This window comes from Tinamus guttatus, unplaced genomic scaffold (assembly GCF_059628265.1).
Source record: "Tinamus guttatus ecotype Peru unplaced genomic scaffold, ASM5962826v1 Tinamus_guttatus_pri_ptg000018l, whole genome shotgun sequence".
Classification (NCBI taxonomy): domain Eukaryota; kingdom Metazoa; phylum Chordata; class Aves; order Tinamiformes; family Tinamidae; genus Tinamus; species Tinamus guttatus.
The window spans coordinates 2,287,128-2,299,232 of record NW_028288552.1 but is presented as its reverse complement, the minus strand read 5'-3'; positions in this window follow the sequence as shown (position 1 = coordinate 2,299,232).

Sequence of the window (12,105 nt, the reverse complement as noted above, 5' to 3'; positions counted from 1 at the left end):
GTCTCACTACAACCTCCTTTCAGGCAGTTGTAGACAGCAGTAAGGTCTCCCCTGAGCTTCCTCTTCTCCAGACAAAATAATTCCAGCTCACCCAGTCTCTCCTCACAAGGTCTGTGCTCCAGGCCCTGCACCACCTTTGCTGCCCTTCTTTAGGCACACTCCAGCGCCTCCATGGAGTGAGGAGCCCCAAACTGAACACAGGATTTGAGGTGTGTCCTATGAAACACGGACTTGCACACCTCTGTGAGGAAATGGATACACTTTTATTGCAAGGAGTTAGTTAATACAGCAAAACTCTGCCACTGCCTATGAATATCAGTGAAAAATGTATTCTGATATTAAGGCGTTTTGCATATGGCTTTATGAGGTATCATAGTTTTAGCACAGACACATTTAGACAATGAATAAGGTTACAGCATTCCATTTCCATGGGATTTTGGATTGAGGTGTCTCCTATTTATTCCTCTGATTTAAACTCATCTCTGTTTTTCTAATATACTGATTTTAAAAATACAGTATCTCCTCCAAACACAACTCTTCAGAAAGTCTGCTTCGCAGAAATGTTTAGACATGTAGAAGCATACCTAAAATTCAGAAAGCTTCTTCTCATGTCTAAAAATGCTTGTAGTTCACCGCTCATTTATATGGCTGGCACTGATAAAGTTGATATCAGACTAAACGAAAATGACATTTATTAAAAGGTATCAATACTTAGAATACAAAGGCATGAAATGTGAGCTGTTTTATTTCACCATTTACATTTAATGGTGTGTGGTAATGACTCATTACTCTGGAAAATTATGTGCAAATATATGTAACTAAACTGCCTACTAAACGCACAAAGAGCTACATTTAAGAATTCAAAACAGAGTTGGGGGCCAACATTAATTCAATGTATAACATTATTATGTAATAATAGAAGGTTAAATCGATGAAAAGCAACAACCCAATTATATTGGGCTATTTCCTGTAAGTGAGTAGATAGGTTAAGTCTAAAGGGAACAAAACATTCCATCGTATTAATCTCATTTTACTAATTCAGTTGTTGGGACGATTCAGTCATCAAGATATTTCATCTAAGAAAGTGTGCAGAAGAGGAAAAAGCTTTTACTCAATCTGAATAAAGAAAAAAAGAAAAGGAATCCCTTTCTGATCCCAGAAAACAACTGTCAGGGTTCAGTCCAATGACCACTATTTTTCCTCTCTGTCCCTAAGAGAAACTCTAGTTCACTGTTTTCAATTGTATAAGCAATAATTTCTCCCTTTCTTTGCTAGGGCTTGACTGACTGACACATTCAAAAAAGGCACACTGTGTATTTTTAACCCTTTCTCTTCCTACCCTAGATGTAATTGCAAGACTTCAGCAAGAATTCAAGGATTATGAAATAAATACCCTTTAAATATACCATTCCATCAGGCTATGAGAAAGTCTACCTTCACGGACTAAATGAGAGAGCAGACAAGAAGTCTGGGTCAAAGAAATGCTTGTTACCACAAATTATCCGTTCATAGCTTAGAGCTACCCTATCCCTCTGAAACACTCATTATTATGAATTCCAGAATCAAATGTACTGTTCCTTATTATCCTATATAAGAGTTACTTACATATGTGATTACAACACCGAGGTTCTGTTGCCTCTGTGATATCTGTTCACACGCATCTTAAAAAGAACATTTATTTCAGGTCATACCACAAGAGGATAGTCTCCAACAGCAGTCACCAGGGGATGCCTACAGCATCAGAAAAGAAGAGCTTGCCCATTTGGTGATAGTGCCACAGAGTACTCTTCTAGCACCCTGGTGAGGGTTTTTGTTTGTTTGTTTGTTTTTTCCTATTTTTCTGGTTGTTTTTGGAATGCATGTAAATGATCCAGTTTTAGATGTGTTAAGCAGTATCTCCTTTGGCTTGTTTTGGCACTTCTCATATCCTTGAGATTTCAGGGCTTCTCAGGTTTGCATGGCCTTTTATACCAGCTTATTACCAAGACCTGGCTGCTGAATTGATTGAAGAATGAATTTCATGTTCACTTTTCATGTTTCACTTTATCACCTCAGTTAGATACTCCTCTCTTCATGCCTGCCTGTCATTTGTGTGTCCGTGCTTAGAGTTAAGTTTGATTAGGGAAGTCACTTTGAAGTTCATTAAGCTTCATGTTAAAGAAGCAGGACTTGCTTAATTCTGTAATTAATACTTGACATGGATTCTGCTTTATACTGAATATGCCTCAAACACAGATCAGCTATCAACAGCTGCTGTTTATTGTAGAGTGAAGATTTTTTTACTATGGTTAGAAAAATTTCAGACAATTTTATAATGTAATCCTCATAAATGCTTTTTATCGAAATATAAGACTTCCTTTAACATTTATTAAGGTGATTTAATCACAGTCTGAAAATAAATGTCAGTTTAGCTTTCTTCACTCTACAATCATTTATAGTCATATCCATCTCCTATTGTATGTGATGTTGCTGTCGGTTGTGGTGAAATTAGACATACTAGAAATTAGACAAAAGAATATTGTGTGCTGGAAATACAGCAGGTGTTAATGTAAGCCTGTTTAACATAAACTATTGGTATCTCATGGGATAAAGCCATTAAGAGAAAAAAGAAGCTAGGGCAGCCAAATGCCTGCTGAGATTCGGAAAGCATGGTCTTCATCTACATACAAACTCCTTCCTTCCCAGATTGCCAGTGATGTATCTTGATGGTGATATATCTTGACTAGGAGGATATTTCTATAGGAGAATGGTGATATGTCTTGATTAGGATATTTCTATCAAGATATATCACCATCACAAGGAGGTGATGGAGGTCATTTGAAGGTTCTCTAATGCTACAAATAAAAAGTATGTCTTACATGACCATTCTATCTGATAACTTTATTAAAAAGTCCAAAATTTTACTGCCTTCTTTTACTAGCATCTCACCTTGCAAACATATGTGAACTGTTGCTATTCTTCTGCACCTGTTTAACTACTACTTCTTTTCAAAAGATTTTATGAAAAGCAGTATTTGCAATGTAAATTAAAATTTTCCTTATGTTTTTGCAGTTTTAATTTATGTTCATTTTGTTTAGTTACTATGCATGACTTTTTAAAAACCTTTTGTAAATGCCTTTTTAAGAGTGTAATGTTCTCTCTACTATTTCTCTGTCAGGCAAAGGAAAACATTCTCAAGCTAGTACCAGCACTGGTATCTTATTTGCATGAAATTATCCTCCAGATCCCACAACTGTGTTTGCTTGTTACAAGTCAGGCTTAGAGTCTAGCATTCTGCTCTGCAATAAATCCCCAAATTTCCACCCTTATTTTAAGATAACATCTCAACAGGCCACAGAAATATTGTCAAAATTGGTCACTGTTAGAGGAGTTAAATGTTTTAGTAAATCTTCATGTAAATTTGGTAATTTCACCACTGAGATAACCTCTCAGAAAAGACACATGCAGGAGATTAAGTCTATATATTTATATTATGCATGAATCAACTCCTTCATGACTATTCCCTTTCTCCATTAAAAGCTCTTTTTATAGCAGATTAATTATTTTTAGAATATAACCAAAAGAACTCCATTTTCCCTCATTTGTCAAATAAGACTTCTTACCGAATGTAAAAGAGTTAGATCAAAGCTAAAGTTGTAAAAAATTCTGATGTAAGAGTTATTCTTCTCCAAAGAATCTTTTTAGCACTTACGAGAGCATTGTTCTCTTGCAAATTTGCCACTTTAAAAGGTGCACCTAAGAATGCTCTTTAATATTTGGCTCTGCTTCTGAAACAACAGCCTTATAGTACTACTATCCCCAGGCTTTTGGCAATGTTTGGCTATTATTTTTGGTCTAAGATTTCTTTCCATTACTGCATTTTTTTTAATGCCAGTGTATTTTAGAAAATGGCAAGATTTTTCTTTGTTGGTAATCCAGAAGGAAAAAGCAGATCAGGCAATACCAATTGCTTCCATCTAACAATTACCAAAACTGTCATAAAGTCGTATTGCACTAACCATAAGTAATATACGTGAGACACTGATAGAATAGATTTCTTTTTAGTCCTAGCAGTCCAGCAGAACGCCTTCCAAATGATCCCATAATAACATCAGATGCTGTGGCATGCCACTAGAGGGGCAGGCAAAATTCTTTCAGATTGCAAGGTTAGTTGCACTGGAGAGATCCTCATTTGTCAAATATAAGAATTCTATAGAGCTAAGCAGTTCTACATATATGACAGACACTGCACAGAACTGAACAATTGGCACCAGACTATCTACAAGTACAACAAAGCTAAAAAATATACTAAAGAACTAAAAATAGAATACACACATCAAAGCTCTGTAGTTAAACCACAGAGAAAATGGTACAATGACCATTCTTGCTCATTCCTTGTTCTTATGGAATACCTCTCTGGTACAGGTTTCCCCAATTGTTTTCAGCACACTTGAGCTGCAGCAATGTGATTTGGGTTCTCCCTAGTGTGTGTTATCAGGGGTATCACTGATGGTGGATGGGTTGTCGGGTCTGTAGGCCAACTGATGGTGTGTCCAAGTCCACACAAATATATCTATCTTTCTTTTATCCTTCCTGGGCATAGTTCATTATCCATTAGAACAATGACAGACCACAGTTACACAACAGAACAGATGGTCATCAGATAACAGTACAGATATGCAACAAATAACCCAGTACAAAGTCCCACAGTGCCTAGTACAGCATGAGTCTGTGGTGTCTTTTGCTGGCTAAATTTACTGAGCACTCATGAGGTCACTGAGGGCTACAGCAAACCCACAGCATAGCGGCTCCAGCCGTGGGGCACCTGGGGTCCCTAAACTCTTGGGGAGCACCCCAGAGCAATCCCCCGAACTGCACCATCCTGAGTCCTGCACTTGCTTGTATGGTGCCTATCAGATGCTGTGATAGTGACATTACACTAGGAACAGTTTAGAATGGATAAAATATTTCTCCTTTTTAAATGAATGCCTACTATCAAATGCTTTCAAAAGGAGAAGGAACCTCTCTATTGAAAATGGATACTTGTTTTCACCAGATAAACTTAGGTGAAATAGGCAGTTATAATGAAAACATGTATACCTTATCTACATAAATGCACATTAAGAAGTTAGTATATAGGTTTGGAGAGAAAAAAAAAAAGAGAAAAGCATTAGAGACTTTATAAATGGATATTCCAGGAGATACTTAGGTGACTTAATTATTTTTTATAATACATTACACTGGTAATTTTCCAGACAAAGTCTTACTGGATTTGTGCCAACAGTGTTCCAGGTAGCTCTACATCTGAGATATTTAATGGTTCAGAAAGAAGGTTCTCATAAAGGACAAGACAAATCTAAGAATCATTTGAAACATGCTGTATGAACAAGAAAATAACTCAATCCCTTTATGACATTCTAAGGGTAAACAAAATATCTTCCTTACATTCCACTGTCCCACTGCCAACACATGCATTACCACATATTGAGTGGGCTATATGGCAAGACAGAGACAGTGTACCAGTTCTCTTGTTTTCCTTGTCCCTTCTCAGAACTAAGAAACAGAGATTCAATAGAGTCTAAACACATGAACAATTGGATGCTTAGCTGAACCCAAGAATTAAAACCTAAAATACTCATAATTAAATCAAATTCTGCCCTAATCTGTTTATGTATATACATAAAGAGTTAGAAAGAGTAAATCTTTATCTTCCCAGAGAAGTGTGACCAAGACACTTTTTTCATATTCAAATTGGCTATGGATGAGGTGTGGCATAGTCACATCTTGGTATTGGTATTGAACGTAGCAGCTGTTACTGCAAGGATTTAGTGTAGATTGTCTTCAATATAAATAAATGCAGAAGAAAACTCTGGCCATTCCGAAGTTTGGAATGCAAACCCAAAAACTGACGAAATGCCAGCGAGAACAAGAACAGAAGCTAATTTTACCTTTCAGATGCTAATACACTCTTTGAGCTATCAGAGTGGAACAGTAATTACTACAAAGCCACTATCTAGCACTGTATGATTCTAGTATATGTTCTGAATATAACTTCAAATTGAGGTAGGCATCATTATTAAAATCTTTATGACTTAAAAGCTCATTTTAGCATGATATAAATGATTCTTTGTATACCAAATAGTCACTGGAATTCAAAGGAAGGCCTTGCAGGATCAATCTGCTGTATTTAGTGGGATCCAATGTGACTTTATACAAAAGGGAAAATACCTACTTAGAATTACCTATTCATTTTGTAAGACAGAATAAAAATATCTTCACTACTGCAAGTAACAATTATTTTTGAACAGTTGGAAACACTGACTATAATTCTTGCTTAATTAAGCCTTACTGAACTGCAGCCACAGTGGAAAGTGAACATTAACTTTGGCTGCTGTTCTACTGACAGTCTTGGAGCTAGCCATGTCCTCACTGTCCTTAACTTTAATCTATGTATCCTAATCAACTGCCTAAACAAATTGCATGAATGATTTTTCTATGATAGAAACTAGTAACAGAAAAGATGCGACAAATATTTTCAACCAAGAAACCTAATATTGACTTATATAGACTATATATAGGTTCTTATATACAAAACCAATTGATAGGATCAATTAAAATCCTTTTTCTCTTCTCTTTTTTTTTTATGCACTAGCAAATACTGGATTCCTCTGGCATGTTTTTTAATTTGTATTTCTGCAAAAAAATGTTTTTCAATACTTACAAAAGGAGAGAATGTTTCATTTTTTCATGTTGAAAACTTAGAAAGAAAAACAATCCCAAGCCAAAGTAAAACAAATGGACTTTAAGGTGCAATCTTGCTAGGGGGGAAAAAAAAGTCACAGTTAGTAAATTACATCCTTCCTCCATTAGGTAAATTCGGTAGTAAAATCACATCATGTGTAATTTCTATATATTGTATTTGCTTTCTCCTGGTCCTAATAGGCAAAATAACTAATTCCAGCTACTCAAACAGCAGTTACTTTTGATACTACCGAGTACTTGCAATGGAAGACATTTGGAGGTTGCACTTCTAGGAAGATTAATAGTGACTTCTAGGAAGATTAATAGTGATACTCTTAAAGCATTTTGGATAGGATAGAAGATTGCTTTCCTACAATGAACAAGGTCAGTTTCCCATTAAAAATAATTTCTTGCCTTTATCTGATGTCTTTTCTTCATCAGTTTGGCATCTGAACTGCTTTTCCACATCTTTATTGATAATCTGAAAAAAACAGGAGCTCTCTCAAATATTAATTTGTGGTGGAATCCCTGATGCTGGTCATCTCAATGAATAACAAATGTAATACAAATAATAGTAAGAAAAGAAACAGCAATTGTGAAACACAAATCTTAATAAACGATAAGATTTCTTATGCTCTGTATAATGTATGTTTCATTTTGTCCTACAGTGAGCAGGCATATCACAAGCAGCTGCAAGGAGGTACAAAGTTAGCCAGCAAGATTCTGGCCCATCTATGTTCTGAAATAGATGACATTCATCCCTTTTTCAGTGTTTAATTCACCACTAGGCTCATCACCCACAGAGAAGCTGGCTTTCCCTTTTTTAACTGGAGAATTGTGTTAAACCCATTATTTGACTTTGTCATTGTAATTATTTAAGGGGTAATTATAGCTATGCCTGCTAGCACGGTTCTATTATAATCCTTGTTTTTCAAGAGTTTATGACTCAGTACAATTTATTCCCACTGGAATGGAACTCAGCTTATAAGATGTCAACCTGGATGCAATTGTTTCTAAAAGGCTTATTTAAATTGATTAAACCATATTATTTGGCATCAGAATCCCAAACCAGAAAGTTCTTTTCACAAAAGCTTTTGAATACTTTCTAGACTTACTCCAGAGAAAAAATTTTTAATAAATTGTAAGCAATTTACCATAAGCCTTTAAATAAGAACTTCTTGTTTTCTAATATATTGAAACACTTTAAACAGCACATTTAATTATCTTTAAAAAGAAGCAACTGCAGAGGCTGTTTTTAATAAGGTTACAAGCACACTACTGTTGAATCAGCCAGCTGGTACTTTGACACAGAAGAAATTTAATTAGAAATGTTACAAATTTCACCTGCGGAAGCTGAAAGGAGGAAGCTTCACCTGATCATGGAGGCTTGGGACAGATAAGGCCAGGTACAGTCCTTCAGTGATCTTGCTCTTATATTTCCACAGTGGCTATACTGAATATCAGAGTAACTTTTTCAACACTTTGGCTGATTTAGCTACACTTGTTATCAAATATAGTTGTATATCAGAAGTCTTTTGGAGTTTCTTTAACTGGAAAAGGAAAATCTGTGCAAGACTAGAAATATTAAAAGAGGTAAGATAAAGGAATAGAAAACTGGGGTCTTTAAAAAAAAAATGGGGATCTAGTAGAAAATAGTGTCTTTAACAAGTTACTTTGTTTTCTTGAGTGTATTAGTAAGGCTCCAACACTAAAAGCTATGAATAAAAATGGAACTATGATGAAAATGTTTGCTGTACACCTTTATTTTCTCTCAGTTCCCAAACTTTATTGTTGTGCACTTTGAGTCTTATTTGATTTGGTATAAAATAAATAGATTTAAAGCATGTTTAAACTATACTAATAGTAGATCAATATGTTAGATTCAATTTTTAATAATTTGGCTTCATTTTTTATAGGAAAAAGTGTGTTTGTAGTCACTTTAAAAAAAAAATAACAATATCTGGAATAATTCAGAGGGCACCTAAATAAAGCTTTAAACAAATAATTTGATAGACCCAATGATACTCAAATCCATCCTTTGCATTTTTAAACTATATTCAATCAAAATCTCTTTTTTTTTTTACTACTATTGATATTTTAACGGAATTTTATTTATGAATTAATATATGAAGTAAAAATCTCAAATGCAATTGAATCTTTCTCTCTTTTGGGTTTAGATGTATATTATTTTTATGTTTTTTTAGAGAAAGATCCTTTTTTTCGGTGAAAGGAAATTTATATTGTCCAACTTTATTATGAATGGCACTTTTTAATAATAAGTTATAAATGTTTCAAATTATTAAATTAAAATGTTAAAGTGTGCTTAGATTGCTAGTTTGCATAGAAGAATGAAAAATAAACATAGCTTGTGGTGTTTGTGTTATTTGATAAGTTTTATCTTCCCAATCACAACATGAAGTTCAATACTATATTTTTATCTTCAAAGGTCAGTTACTGATTTTTTTTTTAATACCTTTCTACATAATACCTGTTAAATATACTGCTTTTTGTAATATAAAGCCATAAACCCAACAGCGATAAGAAGTAAGATATTAATGCTGCTATGTTTAGTATAATCACAGCATGTGACAGTTAAAGCTGAATTGCAAATCTAAGGGTTCGCCAAACTGACACCTCTAAAGGGAAACTCCCGTGTGCCAGGACTGTCCACTAGATGTCACATCCTCAAAAATCTGTAGCAGTGTTCGTTTTCATGGCTGCAATAAACGGGAGAGGCCTTTGTAATTGAAAGGTAGATCCACTTAAGAGAAAGATATGTTACTGTTTGCATTGTATAAAATTAACACACTTTTTTTTCCTATTTCCTTTTGATGTTAGAAAATATTGCATGAATTCCAGTCAAGAAAAAAAAATTAGCTAATGTTCCATATGTTTAGTGGGGAGGCTTAATTTGGCTTTGTACAACACCAAAATCTTAAACAGTTCAAATGAAATATATTTTCTTTCCTCTGTAGAGTTGAAATAACAACTCTTTCTAATTTTGTTCTTAAAAAAATATGTTATGAAATTTACTACTTGGGAATATAGATCTGAGCTGCTATTGGTGGTGGTGCTCTGGGGTGTTTCATTCACCAGCTACCTTTATGAATGAAGAACTTCAGCTCATGTCTTTGGTCCCTTGCTCTTATGCTATATAATGTAGAATTTCCTGCACCTCTAAGTGAGGTAGCTTATTGGACAGAAAGTCTAGCATTGCTAGAAAATGAAAATCAGCCCCAATTAATTATCATTGAGCTATTCTACCTACAGTCCTAACAATGAAAATGAGACTCACAAACATAAATAGCTGCCTTTTTCAGTTCAAACTTTAAATGTGATGTAGCAAACTCCAGTTAATTGAAATGTTCAGTTATATCCCCTGGGTTTTAATTATTCTGCTTAAATCTGTAACAACAGAGAAAACTAAAGAAATATCAGACAAACATATTTTTGAAACAAAGTGTAATGATTAAAATCCCTAGATAAACTCATGATCAGTTTACCTAAATTTCTTTGGTTTATGGATACATATTTCATAGAAAAAGTATTCTCTCAGATCTGTTTTTTATGTACCCCTGATTTGAAATCAGGTGTGAAAGGAGTTAAATACACACCTTTGCTTGTAACCTTGTCTAATCTAGATTAATTTAAAAATTATGCTATGATAATGGTTTATATCATAGTTATTGGTCAGGTGCCACCAAGTAGAATTCCGAAGAAACTATACTAATCTGAAACCTATATCAAATTATTTCTACAAGAAAGAAGGTTCAGTCTTTCACTGGTTGCATCCTCTGCCATAAGGGATAAGCTATATCTGTGTCATTTATCCTGAATTAAGTCGATAAACCCAAAAATTAACAACAACAAAAAAAGGAAACAAAAAAAAGAAACAAAACCTTAAAAATGTTCTCCAACATTATTAATTTAACCTAGCCGTGAGCTCCGCTTCTGTATTTTCATGGAACGAGAACCAGAATGCATGAACCCAAGTTTAGAAAGAATCTCAGCCTGGTCATTTTACCTTGCAGTACCACATGAAGTGTGGTAGGGGTTTCCTGAGCATCATGTAAGATGAAGCACTCCTAGGTCAATAATGTCAGGCATTCAATTAAGAGGTTGTTGCATAGTGTGGACCAACACTGTACACACATGTTGGAAAAATTAGTGAAACTGAGGGAGCTTCTATGATCTGCTTGCATATAAATATCTGGTCTACACAGGCTATCTCAGGCCCCAAGTTGATTTTGTCCATCTTTGAACTTTGCATCCATTAACTCTGCCACTCTGTCATCATGCATGGTTTCATTTTCTCTTAATAGTATAATTTTTCCCTAGATACTTTGTTCAGTAAAATATTCCTTTTTTTTTGTATTTTAATAATGATTCCTTTGCAAATGGTTTGGAAAGGTTTCTGTTTCGCTGACTTGAAGGGGTAGTTACGGGTAGTTACGCCAGTTTCGTTAGTATTAGTAATCTGCTGAAAGAATATGCTTATATATGATTATTTTTGTTGGTAGCTGTCCTTCAGCATGAAGACTTCTCCATATATTTTTATCCCAATACAAATATATATCATGTCTAACCTTTTAAGATCCAATTAGGATTTTAGTGCCAAGATCTTGTTGCACTATGTTCTTCACATAAATTATGATTTATATTAAAAATGCTAACTTTCATTGAATGTCAATTGTTTTTATTTTGAATAAAAAGTGGAAAAAGTGCATTTTGATGTTTATTTCTTTCAGTTTGTAGTCTTAAGGAAGAAACTGCTAAGAACACATAGGTAAAATTGCCTAGTTAAGATTACATTTTAATGATCAAAGCAGCAGGCAGGATGGTGGGTGCAATTTACAGCATGTTTTCTTATTCACAGTTTTACACAAGCTATGTACATGAAAACACAAATACTGTTAAAGGAAAACAGAAATAATTATGTATTAAGTTTGGTGAAGGGAAAGGAATTTAAGCTATGATCTAATCATCAGAATACTCATGACTTTTCTTATGAATGCTATTAGATTTGGTATTCTCTCATCCTTAATCTTTATTATTATTATTATTCAGTGTATCTCTCTATTAGAATTATCACTTTTTAAGAGATATGTGAATAGCAAAGTCTTCATCAAAACTATATTATTGTTGCCAATCCTATAAGGTAATTATACTTAAAGAGAGATGAAATCAGAACTGGGAGTTAGGTGCTGTAGAATTCTGGAAAGCAAATACATAAACACCCTTACCTCAGAAGATCTTTATAAGCTTCTCTAGTGTGTTTGAGACTGAGGTCTCATGAGTACAATTCCCTCAAGCAATTCTGAAACAGTTTGTCTGTAAAATAGGTGGCATGACTCTGTGGTATTATACAGCATTTTCTTTGTCGCT